The sequence below is a fragment of the Cervus canadensis genome, chromosome 1 (assembly GCF_019320065.1).
Source record: "Cervus canadensis isolate Bull #8, Minnesota chromosome 1, ASM1932006v1, whole genome shotgun sequence".
Classification (NCBI taxonomy): Eukaryota; Metazoa; Chordata; class Mammalia; order Artiodactyla; family Cervidae; genus Cervus; species Cervus canadensis.
The window spans coordinates 1,235,374-1,254,402 of NC_057386.1; positions in this window are offsets into that span (position 1 = coordinate 1,235,374).

The window sequence follows — 19,029 nt, forward strand, 5'->3', positions numbered from 1 at the left end:
AGCATGGGAGGGGCCTCCCTCTTCCCTTTGATCTGGGGCTTTGCTACATCACACAGTTTGGCTGATGAAATGTTAGGGAACATGACACAGGCAGAGACTAAAAATGCGCTCATGTGGTCGATATTGCCCTCCGAGCCCCTGCTCTCAACGTGAGAAGAGTGACCTCTGGCTGACCTGGGCCCCAGAATGGACACACACTGACCAGATCTGAGCCCAATGCGTGGTGAGAGACTGAGCCTCAGCCTGAAGGAGAGCATTCCCAGCCCGATTCACCCCAGGCCACTCATACCCCAGATGCCGCAAGATGGCTGAACACGAATAAACAGTTCTTGGACTTCCCTTGTGGTCCAGGGGTTGGGAATCTGCCTGCCAATTAAAGACACAGGTTTAATCCCTGGTCCAGGAAAAATCCACATGCAGAGGGTAACTAACCCCAGGCACCACGACTACTGAGCCTGCGCCCTAGAGCCCGGGGGTCACTACCACTGAGCCTGCCCTCTAGAGCCGGAGCTCGACAACAAGAGAAGCCGCAGCAGTGAGACGCCCACGCACCACAACCAGAGAGTAGCCTCCACGCACCACTAGAGGAAGCTGAGGTGCAACAACAAAGACCCAGGGCAGCCAAAAAATAAACAAACAATTAAAAAAAACAATAAACTCTTCTTGCTTTAAGCCACTGAGTTTTGGGTGTCTTGCTATGCATCATTGTCGTGGTGGAAGCTGGCTGAGATAGATGGCAGACAGCTCACCCTTGTACATCAGCTCTGTTCAGTTGGTAGAGATTGAGGGGGTGCTCCACTGGGTGGAGAAGTGAGACCAGTCGGAGTTCAGCGTGAAAGAATTCCAGGATCGATTAGTGATGTCTGCCACAGGAGGGCTCATGGCACAAGGGCCACATAGCTACTATGGACCTAAAGCTTTCCTGGCGACTCGCCTTGGGGCCTCCCAAAGACGGCAGAACACGGAATGTGGCCTATTGAAAAGTACGAATGCACGCGGGGTTGGGACAGACAACACACACGCTGGCGTTTGCATATTCATCTTTCAGGCTGTCACATGTGCAGGACACCAGTAACACATTCAGCTTCTTAGAAAAATGTGCCTCTGAGTTACCAACTTGGTGAGCAATTAGTCCAAGGGGGAGAAAGGGTGTCTCTTCCTTTAGGTAGATGGACCCCAGCCTGGGGTCCACGACATAACACACACACCATTTTGGACTGGATTTCAGCCCTCATTCGCTCTCTCGGATGAGCACTTTTGTATAGTGCACAAACTGTACCACTGTACATGGCCAGCTGACGGGCACAAATTGGGATGGAGATAAAAGAAAAAAGAGGAAATGAGATGAAAAGAAAGAAAAGTCCACTCTTCTCTAATGTCAGCCCTGCCTAATTCCTTTGCTTTGGAGTTTCAAATGAGTCATCTTAGCACTATTTGACCTTGTGTTTCAGGCCCAAAGTGCTTGTATATTCTGGGTAGTTGGAAGACTGGCTTAATTGAAGTGGATCAGCCTACTAGCAGGCAGACGTGTTCTATTCCAGAAGACGAAACTTCCAGCCCACTGAATCTCCAGTCTGGAAATGCTGGAAACTGCTAAGCTGAGAACCAACTCCTGTAAATCTTTTGCTCACTCCTGCTTGCCAGGTACCTGGGGAAAGCAAACATGTCTTGTAAAAGGATCCTCTTCTGCAAGGTAACAGAAAACTCAAGTAAAGACTGACCCTGGGAATTAGATAGCTGGAGTTTGAAGAGCCAAATAAAAAGGAGTCGCATCTGGTTCCATTTTTCTTCTGAAATTATCTCACACTGACCAAGTAGGTCCTTTCCTGAGTATATAAATACAGAAGACACACACATGGTTGTTATCAAACAGTATTGTGCAAAATTAAATGGGCTACTTTATGGTGAAATGGAGAAGAATGGCAGGCATTTCAAACACACGAGTTTCTCTTTGTTGGGTCTGGAAGTGATCACTCATGAAGACAGCTACTTTATCTCCTCGATTGCGGAGTGTTCTAGAAGGGACTTCAGGTATTGGGTTAAAACCAGCGACATGGTGAAGCGTGAAACAGCCCGGAGGTGCACAGGGCCCTGACTGCCCAGTCCCGGGGGGAAGGGCCCCTGCGTGAATGACAGAAGCCACCCCACCCTGTGTCCCAAGCTGCTCTTTTGGATGAGGGCCCTAATGTGCTGACCATATGTGAACTCGGGGCCAAAGGGAATGGACTGCCTGGGGATTTTCAATTATCTTTTGGTCTCAGAGACTCGCTGCATTGTTGCTACCTGGCTCCCATCCCCAGATGGTTCCAGGGAATGCACAGTAGATGAGAAGCAGAAACCAAGGGAAGATCCCCAGCCCTCGCTCCGGCTGGGCTGGAAATTGCTGCGCTTGGAGCCAGAGGAGGGAATGCGCGGGCGGGTGGGGCTGAGCGTCCCAGCCGGGCATTCTGCTGAGATGATCACAGTCGAGCAGCCGTTCCCAAAGCAACGAATGCCCCCCACCCCCACCACAGGAAGTTTCCCCCAGGACCTATGTGAGCAAAAGGATGGCGCTGGGAGGTGGGGTGAGGTGGGAGTGAGGCGGGGCGCGGGGGGTGGGAGCATGGAGTGAGACAATGATCTGTGAAGCCATAAAAGGTTACGAGGTTGGGAGAAAGCGAGAGCCCACAAAGCCGCTTTCCCTACTACTCCGCCATGGGATTTCCAGATGTTCTCATTTTTATAGGCTGACTTGGAGGGTCAGAAGCTCGCAATAAATGGGGACCCATGAATGGCGTGTCGGTGGGTCAGAAAGGAAGCACGCTGTGAACTGTCCCGGGGAGGAGAGCTGGGTCCTTGTCCAGAATTCTGTTCTCTTTCACTCTCCTGTTTCCACGCTTACTGCCCTGGTGAGACCCAACCCAGTTCTCCACACCATCCAAAACAGCTCCAGGGGCTCGTCCAGGGACCCTGGGAGCCCTGGATGAGTGAAGACACAGGAGAAAATTCACCAGCCTCTCAGAGTATGTGCAACCAGGGTTGGAATTCAGTTCTTGGAATTTTTGCATATACTTTCCTGGAACATTCAAGAGGACTGTGTGTAACAGGGAAGAGCATTGGAGAGGTGGGTCTTTTCTTCCACCCCAAAGGATGAAGATGGCATCTAGGGTCCTCCTTTGACACAGAAGGCAAAACGCAGAAATGGGTCAGATAAGACCTGGGGAAACCAGAAGGTGGCCCACAGCCTTTAACTGGAAGGCAAGAGACAAGAAGAATCTCATTCATTAGAGTTTAGACTGTTCTGAAAGGGCCTGGTGGGGCACTTAAAAGAAGGACTCTGCTTCATGGGCTGGAGTTTTCCATTTCCAATGGTTGAGTGGTGGTGTGATAGGGGAAACAGTATAAATTTCTTCTTTATTTAAATTTTTTTTTTTTTTTTCCCATGCTGGGTCTTCGTTGCTGCATGCCAGCTTTCTCTAGTTGCGGTGAGGGGGGCTACTCTCTAGCTGTGATGGGTGGGCCGCTCGTTGCAGTGGTTTCTCTTGTTGCAGAGTATGGCTTTAGGTGCTCGGCCTTCAGTACTCGAAGCTCTTGGGCTCTAGAACGCGGACTCAGTAGTGGCGGCACATGGGATTTGTTGCTCTGCAGCATGTGGAATCTTCCCAGACCAAGCATCGAACCCGCGTTCCCTGCATTGGCAGATGGATTCTTAACCGCTGGCCCACCAGGAAAGTCCCACTATAGATTTCTTTAGGTAAAGAAATGTGAACTTTCTTTAAATAAATAGAACTGAGGAGTGTCGCTCTTAGCAATCTGGCCAGGGTAGTTGGAAAGTCAGGGGTTAAGAACCTACGGAGGATTGTGCAGTCAGCTGAACCCATGGCTTTTGGTCCCCAGAGGTCCACAGACAAGCATCACTCAGCCTGGAAGTCTTATCCTTCATCTATCACTTAGCAAGTTTCCTTTCTAAAGAGCCAAGAGCATTGATTGTCTCTACCTATAATTATCAAGTGCACTCGACTTCCACTTTCTATTTTAGGGATAACCCTGTGATTCCTTGCATTTGCCTTTCATTTTTGTTGAAAGAAGAAATGGATAACCAAGGTCATGGTTTTCTGGGTGTGAATTAACGAACATTTAAACGTTTGCTATCTGTCAAAAGCTCAACGCCTCAACCCCAAATACCTAGGCAGAGCTGTGGTCACGCCATAGACAAAAGGAAAAGAACAGGCAGAGGAGGATGGAAGAACACAGGTGGGGTCTGCAAAGAGGCTGCCCTGCAGGGCGAGGAGCGGGCCATCTGCTTCCCTGCCCAGCGTCTGACCCAGGAATCAGGCAGGCCGATGTCCTCGGACCCTCGGCTTGCTCCTTAGGGTCCTTAGCTGCTCCTTAGGGTGGCTGCTCCTTAGCCCTCCCTTCCCCAGGGCCTCTCTCCAGGACCTGGGTCCAGCGTGGGGTCCCCGCCTGCCCCAGTCTGACAAGCTTCCAACCTGCCCTGAGGACTTGAGGCTACTCCAAGACTGACAGGAAATAAAGGCTAGAAACCTTCAGCAAGAAAAGGGCCAGGTGAGCCCACCTCGCTTCTTCAGCCTCTTCTTGGCATGAATTAAAGAAACTGTCTCCTTGAAGCTGCGGGTGTCTAAGAAGAACTTTGATTTTTCTAAACATTTACAATTCTCTTTTATGCAGTCAGAAAATGGGCGAGGAGATCGAAAATGTAAATCTTTAAGCAAACATGTGTGTCAGAGAGATGCCAGACCCTTTCAGAGGAGCAGGTTATCCTAAAAGGCAGCCAGAGAGGGAAACAGAAGACCGCAGTGTCCAAACAGCCGGCCCCGCCCACCGGAAGGGGCGGGACTTGTCCTGAGAGCCAATGGGAGGCCGGGTCTTGCTACGACAAGGGAGAGGACTTCCGGAAGGCGCTGCCAGGTTCCTTTGGTCCAGGTGTCACAGCCCCTCAAGAGTTAGAATGGTGGGGAGAACTGTATCTGCTTCTTCCCGCTCTCCTGTCTTGAAACTGATGTCCTTGGTCGTATGGTCTTTCCTCTGGGGACGTCATTATAATGAACTGAACCTTCTCTGGAATCTCTTAGGAAGACAAGGTCAGGGAAAACTGCTGATCAACTTTGTTTTTGTCTCCCTCTTCCTCCTTTAATCCTGTCTTCATCCCTTTTAATGAAATACCTCATGCAAACAATAATCAAACAGAAAATCTAACGACTATCAATGAAATATAAAACGCGAGTGATAAATTTAACAAGAGTCATGCAGAACTTAGAGGAATAAAGTGTTTACCTTCTACTGAAAAACCGAAGGAGGATGAGTAAATGGAGAGACATCCTTTGTTCTTGAATATGTGGGTGCAATATTATGCTGAGTGGCTCAGTCGTGTCTGACTGTTTGCGACCTCATGGGCTGTAGTCCACCAGTCTCCTCTTTCTGTGGGGATTCTCCAGGCAAGAATACTGAAGTTGGTTGCCATGCCCTCCTCCAGGGGATCGTCCCAACTCAGGAATTGAACCGGGGTCTCCTGCATTACAGGCGGATTCTTTACCAGCTGAGCTACAAGGGAAGCTAGACACAATATTGTTAAGAGGTCCTTTATCCCTAGATTATTCTGAAAACTTAGCACTAAATAAAATCTCAATTATGAATGGAGAGAGTAGCATGGAAATACATACACTAACATATGTAAACTAGACAGCCAGTGGGAATTTGCCGAATGACTCAGGGAACTCAAACCAGGGCTCTGTGACAGCCTAGAGTGGTGGGATGGGGTGGGAGGGAGGCTCAAGAGTGAAGGAACATATGTAAACTATGGCTGATCTGCTGATGTATGGCAGAAACCAGCACAATATTGTAATTATCCTTAAGTTTAAAACAAAAATTTTAAAATCTCAGTGAGAGTTTTGGGTGCTTGATAAACCCTCTGAATCATGAAGAAACATAGAAAGACGAGAATAACCAGGAAATCCTTAAAAAGAAAAAATTATAGAAGGGTCAATAGCCCTCTCAGATAATACAGCACGCTATAAAATTACAGTGATGTACACAGTGTCATACTAGGAAAGAAAAGACAGATTAATGGAACAGACTAGAGGGTCCAAAATATACCAATGTAAATTTCAAAATTCAGACTCTGTTAAAGGGTATTTTCTAATGAGTGGAGTAAAATAATTTATTGAATGCTATTGGTGCAACTGGGTAGCCTTTTAGGGAAAAAAGTGCCATCTTTCCCCCAAATAAATTCCAGATGCTTTAAATGTAAAAAATTAAGCCTTAAAAGTACTAGAAGAAAGCAGGGGTGAATATTTGTAACTCTTTGGATAGAAACTTCTAGGCATGGCACAAATGCTACAAACAATAAAGAAACAGATTGAAACATGTGACAACATAAAAATTAAAAACTTCTGTACAACAAAAGCCATAAACAAAGTAAAAAGTAAAACACAAATAGGAAAAATATTTAGGACACAAGTCAGAGGGTTAATATCCCTAATACAGGGGGGAAAAAAAACCCTGCTTCCCTGGTGGCGCAGACAGTAAAGAATCTGCCTGCAAAGTGGGAGACCTAGGTTTGATCCTTGGGTCCGGAAGATCCCCTGGAGAAGGGAGTGGCTACCCATGCCAATATCCTTGCCTAGAGAACTCCACATACAGAGATGCCTGGTGGGCTACAGTCTATGGGGTCACAAGAAGTTGAACACTGAGTTGACTGAGTGACTAAAAATAAATAGTTAAGAAACTAAAGGCTTCCCAGGTGACTCAGATGGTAAAGAATACGCCTGCAATGCAGGAGACTCAGGTTCAATCCCTGAGTCGGGAAGATTCCCTGGAGTAGGAAATGACAGCGCACTCCAGTATTCTTGCTGGGAAAATCCCATGGACAGAAGGGCCTGGAGGACTACAGTCCAGGGAGTCGCAAAAGAGACACAACTGAGTAACTAAACAGCAGCAGTGAGCCCCTTTGGGGTCCTTCCCCTACCTGGTAGGCCCGGGAGCCTCCGTCGTAAGGTGGATGAGCCCCTGCCACCTCTGGGGCCTGAGGGATTCTATGGACAGAGAACCCCTTTGCCCCCCACCCCCACCGCAGTACCCAGCACAGGCTCAAAATGCTAGGAATGAGCACGTGAGCAAGGAATGCATTTTTTTAATCCCCAAAGATTCTACTGTGTCGTGTCCTATCCTTCCCTGGCTAACAGACTCTTTCCTGTTTAGCTATAAAGTGTTGGGAAAAGGATCTGAGTGGCCTGGCATAGGTCAGCTGTTCACTTCTGGCCCAATAAGATGTAACGGGAATAGAGATGAATCATGATTGAAAGGGATTTGCCTTCATCACTTTGGAAAGGAGAGTTTGTAGAGAGAAATGTTCCTATTAAGAGAAGAGGCCGGACTTCTCTGGCAGCCCAGTGATTAAGCTTCAGTGCTCCCAATGCAGGGGGCACAGGTTCGATCACCGGTCAGGGAACTAAGATCCTGCCAAATGGGAGAAGGCAAAAAAAGAGAGAGAGAGACAGAGAGAAAAGTCATCCGCAGTCTTTAGTGAGAAATGCAGTCATAATTTAGGAAAGGGGGACACTTTTAACCTGCCAGTGGATTAAAGTAAGCCAGGATGGTTACAATGGGTGTGCCAATTATATAACCTATACTCAAGGTTTCTCCCTCCCACTTCAACCTCCCCAAGTCATGACAGTAAAAAACGTCTCTGTTGCCAATTTTCTCTGGTTGGAGGCGGGGACCTGGGTAGGGCAAAACTGCCCTCAGCAGAGAAATGGCTATCCTATCATTTCTGGGACAGTCAGATTTAAGACCTAGTTTCCACATATATGCCTAGTCATAAGACCACTTGCCCCCATTTTGGGTTCAGAAATTAAAGTCCTGTTTATAATGAACTTGTTAACTTTGCTTGGACATGAGCACCATCAGCCCTTTGGTGTCCAATATTTTCTTTTTCTCTGTTACTTAAAAAATAAAGCCCTATTTAGGAAAATGAATGACCCCGGCTACCTTTCTGTTTTCCCAGCACCCACTCTAAGCCACCTTTCCCAAAACCACACACCCCTCCCCTGGGACCACGGGCAGGTTGGAAACTCCATGACTATGCTTGAAGGAAGCCAAGGGCTTCCTTGGATCCCACACCTTCTCTGTCTCTAAACTGACTTTTCCTTTAGATAAAGGACAGCAAGCAGCTTCAGCTTCTCCACGAACCCTCTTGCTGTTGAACTTCGTTGAAAGACCCGCTGTCCACCATTTCTTTGTCGCTGCCTTAATTGGCAGGGCCTCCTGTCTGCACTATCTCTGGTGAGAGAGGAGCCCTCTGCCACTTTGAAAGACAAGAGGCAGCATGAGGAGCCAGCCCCCAGCACACCAGAGCCTCACAGGGCCTCTGGTGCATGACCAGTTCAAGCAGCCACTTGCTGTCTGGTAATTAGCTCGGTTGAGGGCTGCATGGCAGATGCAGAGAACTACAAAAGGCGCCTTTGGGGAAGAAGCCTTTTCCTTGAAGGAGATGTGAGGAACCATTCTAAGCGGTGCCGCTCAAGCCGTTCCCGTGGTCCTGCATGTTGGAACTGAAAACTGGCAGGAGGCAGGAAGTGAGTGGCCACGTGTGTGCTCACACGCACTCACACGTTCACGCCCGGCCCAACTCATCTATGTTCTATATTAAAAGGCCTGCTGACCTCTGCAATTTCCTCCCCCTCAAATTCAGAAGCAATGAATAGGATGCCTTCTGACTTGAAATGCAACAGGGAGCTTTGAAAAGAGGGGAAATTAGCAACATATGGGCTGAAGAACCCAAAAGGACCTGAAAGGAAAGGAAAAGCCTGAAAGAAATTTCAGACGTCACTGTGATCTGGGGGCCAGGGCTGGGACGGTTCCGTGGCCCCGTGTGGTTATGAAAGGAGTCGGGGCCTCTGTGCCCACCCTGACTTGGCTCCCTGTCTGAGTCTTTTCTTCTTCTCTTCCCTGGGCTCCACCAAAGAGGAATGAACATTCTCCTGCTTGAAATGGTCTCCACTGAGTCCTTTGGACATTCTGACTGATGCTGCAAAGATCAAGGAGACCCATTTTTCTCAAGCACGTGCCTTCCTCCTCTTTTCTTCAACACAGAGCAACGCTAGTCCTTGATCTTGTCCTCAGACCTTTGCTGAAATGGAAAAAAATGCAGGCAATGCAGGAAAGCCTGTTCTGAGAGCCCTGCTCTGCCCAGGGACATGGCCATTGCTCTCAATCTGTTGTGTTAGTCTGAGTTTTGTCCAGAGTTCGGCCAGAATCCAGCTTCGTCTAGTCTGGGCAGAAAGATGCAGCTTCACAGAGCAAACCACAGGAACGGTGAAACAGGCCCCAGGGTCAACTGGACTTACAAGTTTAAACCCCTTCAGGATATCCTCACTCTCGAACCTGGCCTCTTGCTTCTGTTTCCTTCCACACACTGGCCTCCTTCCTACCTACTGCACACTGACTTTCTCCAGACAGCATGGAAATGTCCTCCAACTCCCTGGGTTCCTCATGCACCAGCTTAGCAGTTCCAGTGGAAAGAGATGTGTAAACTCTCACCTGCTGAATCGTATAAAAATCTAGGGAAGAGCTCTGATTGGACAGCCACTTGGGTCACGAGTTGCTCCTGGACCAATCACTGGCAGCTGAGGAGATGGGGCTCTCTGATTGGTCGGTTCTGGCTACTAGGCTCTTCCCTCTGTCTGGGGTTAGGATGGACCATGAGAAGCATGTAGCAGGAGGTTGGGAGAGCAAGTCTGTCCATTAGGCTGGTCTTCAGTTCCCCAGTGTATAGTTTCCTGGGGCTACTGTAATAAATGCACACAGTCTGGGGGACCTGAAAGAGCAGAAATTTATTCTTTCACAGTTCTAGGGGCCAGAAGTCCAAAATCAGGGTGTCAGTGGGGCCATGCTCCCTTCAGAGGGAAGAGCGCTCCTTCTGCCTTTTCTCGCCTCTTCTGGCATGTGGTGGCTGTTGGCATTCCATGACTTGCAGCCCCTCACCCCCAACTCTGCTCCATCTGTGTGTGGCTTTTTGCTCCCCTCCGTCTGTGTCTTCTCCTCTTCCAATAAGGACACCTGTTGTTGAATTTAAGGAGGCCTGGGTTCAATCCCTGGGTCAGGAAGATTGCCCCAGAGAAGGAAATGGCAACCCACTCCAGTATTCTTGCCTGGAGAATCCCATGGACAGAGGAGCCTGGTGGGTACAGTCCATGGGGTCACAGAGTCAGACACAAGTGAGCAACTAACACTTACTTACCTTGGATAATCCAGGACGTTCTCAAGTCAAGATCCTTAACTTAACCACATCTGCAAATATCCTTTTTCCAAGTAAGGTCACACTCACAAGTCCCTGGGTTCAGGACGTGAACATACTCCTTGGAGCGGGGTGTTCACGAGTCAACCCATGACCCCCAGTGAGAGAGCAGCCCCTGGGTGACCAAACTTGACCCAGGCGATAGGAAGGTTCTGCCTTCTTCCTGGGTGAGCAGTCCAGGCCACCAGAGAACCAGGATGCAGAGCGCAAGCCCAGAGCAGGCATCACATCGGGGGGAGGCAGGAGCCGGCCCAGCCCCAGAGGACAGAAGGACAGAGCTGCTTTCTCCCGAGAAGTGAGTCTGGCTCCTGTAGCAACTCTGGTTTTCACCAAGGGCTTGCTCCTTCCCAACCCCAACTCCCCAGCACCTGACTAAGTGGTTGTCACTGAAGGTCAGAGGTCAACAGGGCCCTCCCGAGCCTGTGCCCACTGCTTGGCAGGCCTTTCTGGACTCCAGGTCCCTGACCCGATGTTTGCCTTCCACATGGACTATAGACCTGGCTGCCTCCAAGCTGGGGTCACCCTTTAATTCCTCTCTTGCTCCAGCTCAGAGCTGCTACTCCACCTGCGCGTATGTGTGTGTGAGATTTACTGATTTACTTGTGGATAAAACAGTGACTCAGATGGAAAAGAATGTACCTGCAATGCAGGAGACCTGGGTTCAATCCCTGGGTCAGGAAGATCCCCTGGAGAAGGGAATGGCAACCCACTCCAGTATTCTTGCCTGGAGAATTCCATGAACAGAGGAACCTGGAAGGCTATAGTCCATGGGGTCACTAAGAGCTGGACATGACTGAGCAACTAACACTTTCATTTTCAGAATAGCTAAAACTTTTCAACAGCAACTTAATTGACATGTAGTTCATATACCATACAGTTCACTCACATAACAGCCTCCAATTCAATGATTAGCGTATTCACAGAGTTGAACAACCATCACCATAGTAGTCAATTAGGGATCATTTTCATCACCTCCGAAAGGAATCTCCAAGCCTTGAACTGCTCCCTGCCTTCCACCCTCAGTTCCTGGCGATTGCTAACCTACCCTCTGTCTTTATAGATTTTCCTATTCAGGACATTTCCTATAAATGGAATCAAATACTACGTGGTCGTCTGTGTCTGGCTTCTTTCACAAGGATCTGGTCCTCAAGGCTCACCCGTGTTGTAGCAGGCGTTGTTACTTCATTCTTTTTATTGCCAAATAATATTCCATTGTGTGGATATACCACACTTCCTTCATCTGTCCATCAGTTGATACATTCAGGTTTTTTCCGTCTCTGGGCTCTTATGAATAATGATGCTATAAACACTCATGGGCCAGCTTTTGTGTGGACATCTGTTTTCAGTTCCCTTAGGTGCATACCTAGCAGTGGAATTGCTGCATCATGTGGTCACAAAAGCTTTTAAAACAAGATCAGAGCTGTGCGAGGCACTGATGGGGAAAACCTGAGCCGTCTCACGAGATGTTTATTTGTGGTCTGCAGATATTTTGTGTCTGGGGGAAGGACGAGGAGGGAGAGACAAGGGAGCCAGAAAAAGACTCGGAAGGACGTGTTCACAGTGAACACAGAATGCCTGGCTGCATCTTTGTCTTCCCACCACTAAGCTGACTTGGAGGAGGGCGGGATTTGGCCTTTTCATATGCCCCCACCTCTGTTTCCACTCAGGGTGCTTTTCTTTTTCAATGCGGAGCTCTTTAAGGAAATATCAGAGGAGCCCAGAGCTGGGTGCCCGCGGAAGTCTCCTGGGGATGGTGCAGGCGCCTGTGGCCTGGTTGAGGGTCACCCTCGGCCCTTGCTCTAGAAGTGAGCGTCTCACTTCTTGTTCCTTTAGAGCTCGGCCAGGGCTCATCATCAGCCTCAGAGACCATGTGGCTACTTGCTGGGCCTCATATCATAGACTAGAAAAGAGGGGGCACAGGCAGGATTCAAGACAGTTTTTTGTTTCAGATTTTTTCTGAGTCCGTGGTTTGTTCTTTTATGTTTTATATTTGCGTGTGTGTGCTTCCTTCCAGTTTTACTGAGATGTCGTTGACATATTGTTGTTGTTTAGTCACTAAGTTGTGTCCAACTCTTGTGAACCCATGGACTGTAGCCTGCCAAGCTCCTCTGTCCATGGGATTCTCTAAGCAAGAATACTGGAGTGAGTTGCCATTTCCTTCTCCAGGGGATCTTCCCGACCCAGGGACTGAACCCTCATCTCTTGCATTAGCGGGCGGGTTCTTAACCACTGAACCATCAGGGAAACCCCTATCACTGACATACAACGATTGATACAACATTGTATCAGTCAAAGGCATACAGCACAATGGTTAGAGTCATATAGAGTATGAAATGACTAAATATAGTGGTGAAAATCCATCACCACATGGATAAAAATAGAAGACAAAAAAGTATATTCCTTCCTTGTAATGAGAACTCTTTGAATTTACTCTCTTAACAACTTTCCTATATGTCATCCTGACCCAGGGATCAAACCCTTGTCTCTGTGTCTCCTGCATTGGCAGGAGGATTCTTCACCACTGGCCCCACCTGGGAAGCCCAGTATAACAGATAGTAGTATTAATTTAGCTTTTGTTTGCTGTAAATAGGGGTCTTTTTTGCACCCCTTCTAACCCCAAAGCTCTGGCCACACTGTCCTCTGAGCAGATAGGATAACCATCCTCACGTGGTGTACCCAACACTGAGGTCCACATCTGCCACTCCTGATGACACGCAGGGCTGTCATGGAAATGTGTGGTCATCAGACCCAGGCGACAGCATTGTGCTTCTTCAGCCCTAATTCGTGGTGATTTTACCAAACCAACACCTTTTCTTTTCTTTTCTCACTTTATTAGTTTTCCCAGACTGAACCCATAATCAGAAACGACGGGTTTTCCTGTGCCCCTGAGTCTTTGGAGGATGCATGCCGTGTGTCTCTCTCCACTCTCGTCTCACGCTCCCCCCACACCCCTAAGTCCATCTGTGCTGAATTCTCCTGCTCCCTTCCTGCGGCTGCCCTCCTCAGAGGAAGCAGGTTGATACGGAAGCCAGGCAGAGGAAGGGAGGCCCAGGACATAGGGGCTGCCTGGTCCCCTGGCAGGGAGGAGAGAAATTAGAGGGAAAAGGCTTTGGGTGCCCAGTGCCAGAGGGCCTGGGAGCAGGGGGCAGGCCTGGGGTGAGACGGAGCGGGCGGCCAGTCCACCCACCTCATCCAGTTTCAGCCAGGCTCCCTGTGCGATCTCGGAGCCGTCTCTGGAGCGCGCTTCCCTTGTAAGGGGGTGGGTCGTGGGTTCACCGGATGCCCTTTTTATCGCTCATAGTGTGATGGGGACTGTGAAATGCATTAGGACCCAAAACCTGGGGAAGTGATTCTGAGCTGGTAATAGAATAGAAACAGCCTCAGGGCAGGAGGCAAGGGTCACGAGTCCTCTCAGCGCCAGTCATTGATGATGGCCTTAGACAAACCTGCACGTCAGCTAATTTATCCATAAAGGAGAGATAAAAACAGGCATCTGTGTACTTCTCAGCAGTACAAATCACCCATGAAACAGCAGACGGGGAATGTAAAGAAGAGAATATCAGGTAACTCAGCCATGATGGGATGGGTTGGAGGGGAGGGAAGAAGGGCAGGGCCCACCTTAGGGACTCACCTGGACACTCCCCTCCCCAAGGGGCCTGTCAGGACAGGCTGACGTCAGAGAGGTGACTCCATGGATTGTTGTTGAGGCTCAGGCAGACCAGAGGGGCCAGTGGCCACCTCCTGACCCTCGGGCAGTGCTCTTTTGGATGGAGAATTCCACCTGGGGGGGCAGGATGGAAGTGAGGGACAGGGAGTGACCTGCCGCAGGGCTTGTCTTCAGCCCCATCCAGGGAGGAGGTGGCACAGTTATTCCAGAGTCATGACGTCAGGAGTATTCTAAGAAATAAAAGGCTCTCTCAGGAGGATTTTACCATTTAAGAAAGAACATGGATAAGACCACAGACCAGGAGCACCATTGGCCACCAGGGCCATCTGGTCTACCAAGGAGGGAGCCTGGCCCCCCAGGCACGGGGCCAAGGCAGGGAGGGATGGAGCCCCTGGGGTTCCCATGACTCGGCGGCAGGCCTGGTCTCACAGACGGGCATTGTTCTCTACGCCCCTTTGTTGTCCTTTCCCAGGCGCCAGGCGGGTGGAAACGGGAGGCACAGGTTACCCAGAGATAAGTCTTTTTATGAGCTTCCTGGTTTAGTGGCGAGAGGAACTCAGCCTGCCGGCCCGGGGACTAGGCCACCACCCCTACCTGTTCCTGCTGGTCAGAGGGGCGGGTGGGGCGCTGACACCCTCTGCAGGGACTGTGCGGGGTGCCTGGCCCAGGTGCCGGCGGGTGTGAGGAGGAAGCTTGTGTTCGTCCTGCTGGGACCGGCCCGCCATCCCAGCAAGCAGGTGCTTCAAAAGCCCACGTCACTGGTGCCAGGGTCTGGACCAGCAGGTCATTTCCCAGGATGCCTCTGGAAATGTCTCCTGATTCCTCCAGGGAGGAGAAAGGGAATTCTTCTATACACCCAAGAAGATATCCACGTTTTGTCTAAATTCCAAATGGACAGGAGAGGCATGGAGGTGGACCTTTGAAACATTAGTAGTCAGGACCAAGGAACTTTAAGGAGGCAGTTTGAAACTTTTGCCTATTCTGAGTAATTAGGAGTGGGCTGGAGAGACAGAGATTACAGCTACCAGCATTTTAGCTGTCCTTCCTGCGTAACTAGAAAAAGCTGTTTCTCGCAGCTTTGTTTGAGGGTGTGTTGTTGGATGCCTGAATGTTACACTCCTGGAGGCAGCCTTCACAGGATGCTACTCTGACTCAGAAACTAAGGGGACAAAGTTGACTCCCCAGGGAGGGAGGAGGGCAGAGGACCAGCAATAAACAAACACAGCAACAGACCCTAAAGTCGGGAGCTGCTGTGAAGTGCTCTGCAAGGATTAAAGTGAACGGAAGTGTTGGGGAGCGGCTGCGGGGTCCCCCCAGTCTCTCTGAGGAGGTGGCTCCCGAGGTGATGCCAGCAGCAGTCAGCCTCTTCCTTCTTGGCTGGCCTGATGCCGTCTCTCGGCGCTGATGCTGAGAGCCGCCCTGACCCCGGTGTGCTGCTGCTACGTCCGCGGTCACACGCTGACCTTCGCACGTGGAGCCACGGGGCAGACTCTGTCGCCCACCCTCGGGGCGCCGCCTCCTGTTGCCTCCTCTCCTTGTATCAGAACTGACTCCCTCAGGCCCGCCCCGTCCTGCCCTGCCATCTGAGGGGTTCCCGAGCAGTGTGTTGACTACACGAGGTATGTGAGCTGGGAACCTGGAAGGGGGAGGAGAGCAACCCCGGCTGGTGCCGGCCCTGAGCCTTCTTCTAGAGCCGTGTGTTTCTCTGGTTGTTGGCGAAGCTGATTTATGATGTTTTAGATGTACAGAAAAGTGAGTCAGTGATACATGTCTACTCCTTCTCTGATTCTTTCCCCTTATCGTTTATTACAAGATATTGAATGCAGTTCCCTGTTGCTTATCTATTTTATATATAGCAGCTTGTGTCTCCTAATCCCATACTCCTAATTTATTGTCCCTTCTTCCCCCTTTGGTAATAACCATAAATTTTATTTCTACACTTGTGAGTCTAGTTGTTTTCTAAATAAATTCACTTGTATTATTTTTTCAGACTCCACATATAAGTGATATCATAAAACATTTGTCTTTCTGTCTGACTTACTTCACTAACTTAGTATGATAGTTGCTGCCTTTGGCATTATTCATTCTTTTCTATGGCTGAATAATATTCCATTGTTCTTTAACCATTCTAGATGTTATTTTTTAATAACTTAGAGTTTATCAAAATTAAAATACCTAGTCTGTGATAGAGAATGAAAACACAAGCCACAGATTAGGGGGAAATGTTTGCAAAAATATCTGATCTAGAAGTTATATACAAAAGATACAAAAATCTCTTAAAATTTAGCAATAAGGACATAAACAACCCAATTTAAAAATGTGCAAGAGAGCTGAACAGATACCTCGTGAAAAGCAGACACACAGGATGCTCTTTGTTTTTAAGACATCCCTGCTATGAACGAGTTTGTCTTCTTTTGTTCCTCCAGACACCAGAAAGAAAATCTGCCCATCACATGAGCGTCTAGTTTGCAAACCTTGCTGCCTACTTGTGTGACTGCGTGCTAAGTCTCTTCAGTTGTGTCCGACTCTTTGGGACCCCACGGACTGTAGCCCACCAGGCTCCTCCGTCCATGGGATTCTCCAGGCAAGAAAACTGGAGTGGGTTGTCATTCCCTTCTCCAGGGGATCTTCCTGGCTCAGGAATTGAACCCATGTCTCTTATGTCTCCTGCAATGCAGGTGGGTTCTTTACCACAAGCGCCACCTGGGAAACCCCTGCTTCCTACTTGCTGTGTATCTAAATATCCTCTAATACAGGAACTCTGAGACCTCGATGATTGCGGTGGTTTTACCCCTATAGCCAACACACTGCCTGCCTGAGTCTCCTTGAGCCGGGAGGACACAGCCCCACTCCAGAAAGAAGACCATCTTCTTCCTCCCCTCCCGCTCCTCATGCCCTCCCCATCCCCCCACGTCCTCCTTCCTTCTGTCTTCTTTCATAGTGTCTCCACTTATGTATACATCCCTGATCGATGTATTGATTGTTGCCAGTTTTTGCACTTTTTATTAACAAACTCACACCATGCTGTTCCCTGTGACTTGCATTTCTTTGTTCATCATTTTTTGTTTTTGAGATTTATTTGCATGCATGCCCTCCTCTGTGGTGCAGTCATTTTCTCCAACCAATAGCGTCTCTTACAGGAATACACTGTGATTTGCCTCTCCTGCTGCCGAGAGACACTAAGGCTGTTTTTCATCTTTGACTCTTGGGAAAAAAATGCTGCAACAACCATTCCTGTCCTTGTCTCTTGGGGACCGTGTGGGAGTGACTCTCGGATACATATGGAGGCGTGGAATCGCTGGCTCAGAGGGTTGGGACCAGACTCAACTTTGTTAGAGAAGACAGCTCTATTCCATAGAGATTTCATCTGAGGAAGCCTGTCTGTAGTTGGAGAAGCAGAACCCAGGTCTAGTAGACTCATGTCTTCTGTAGGCTTACAAAGGAAGTTATTGGTTTCTTCAAAGTAATTCTGCAACTTTAATAAATAGGAATCACTATAAAAAGATGCCCTTGGGTGTATATAGAAGGAACTCACTTTGTAGGTTGTATTTACTAATACAGGTACTTCTAGCAAAGACTAGAATACCCCGACGAGAATCAACTGTGATGCACTCAATTGCAATGTGTCAGAGATAATGTCAAAAAGTGAAGGCACAAGTCTATGACCTGAAAAGAAAGTCAGGGGCTTCCCTGGTGGTCCAGTGGTTAAGAATCTGCCTTGCTGGCTGTCCTTGGGTGGCCTACTCACTAAGCAAGAGCTGGGGCCCAGTTTGCAGATGGATCGGTCTACACAGTGGATGGGCAGCGTGAATTTGCTTGAGGGGCCATCAGACCCCTGAGCACACTGACAGAAGTCCACTTTGGAGCCCACCAGGCTCCGGCCCAGCCGTGGGGCCGTGGGGTATCGTTCCACGGGTGGGTGATGCTCTACCAGCCACCTGGCAGGACCTCCTCATGAGTGCAGGGCTCCCTCCTCCCCACCCTCCCCCTCTTCTTCCTGCAGATGGCCCATTCCATCTTTATTCATAGCAGAAAAACCTGAATCTACCACCGTGATTTTTACTTTTTTTGTTTCTGCTCATCAGGATACAAATAGGCATGCCTAGATTCCTACATACACATAGAAGAGAATCAAGGCCATTGTTTATCCTGAGTGGGTTTTAGGAGCAACATAATCCAGAGTGAATTTCAGTGAAAGTGCTACAGGAGATGCACGTGGGTGCCGGGTGTCCACGTGGGTGCTGCCGTGATAACTTCCTTCACACATGTCAGCTGCCCAGCACACGTAGAGAATGCTCTTTCCCCGCTCCCATTTCCTGATGGATACACTTAATGGCTAATTTGTGAAACACTCTCATCAGCGCTGCTTAATACATTTGCACAACCCACTGAGTGAGGAAGAAAGGATTATTTCCCTTTATGGAGGAGGAAGAAACCGAAGCCCGGAGAGGTGGACAGACTTCCCCAGAGTCACACAGCAGAGCCTTTGTCCCTCTCTCACACCACGTGGGCTGGGTCCCCCCATCTTTGATGTCCACCCACCCACCTTCAGAGTCCATGAGCGGCCACCGCAGAGCTGCTCCCTGTCCAGGGTCTGCCTCTGCTCAAAGTGACGGGTAGAACTGGCCCCCCACAGGGCGTGATGCCCCCCAGCCTTATCAGAGGCCTGACCCCAACAGTGTCCTCAAGGGGCTCAGTGCTACTTCCGGGAAAACCATTTGCATCCCGAGGGCGACGTGACTGCAGTTTCCCCCATCTTGCTCTGATTTCAGGTCTCTGCTCTGGTGCTGAAGGTAAATATTCTGAGAGAGCCCAGCTTTGACTGTGCTGTCTCTGGGGATCTGTGTACCTTCAAGATAAGGTGAGTCTCCAATCATTTTTGTGATAGTAATTGTTGGTATTCACCCTCAAACACATCCCTGTGACCGCCGCCACACACCCCCCCCCACAGCTTCCTCCTGCACTGATCAAAATAAACCCCCTTGCTTAGGAAGCGACCAGCACTGTAGCATTTATAGTCGTTTTTTCCCCTAGAAAACCTAATTTCCAGACGGCATGCCTCGCCCCA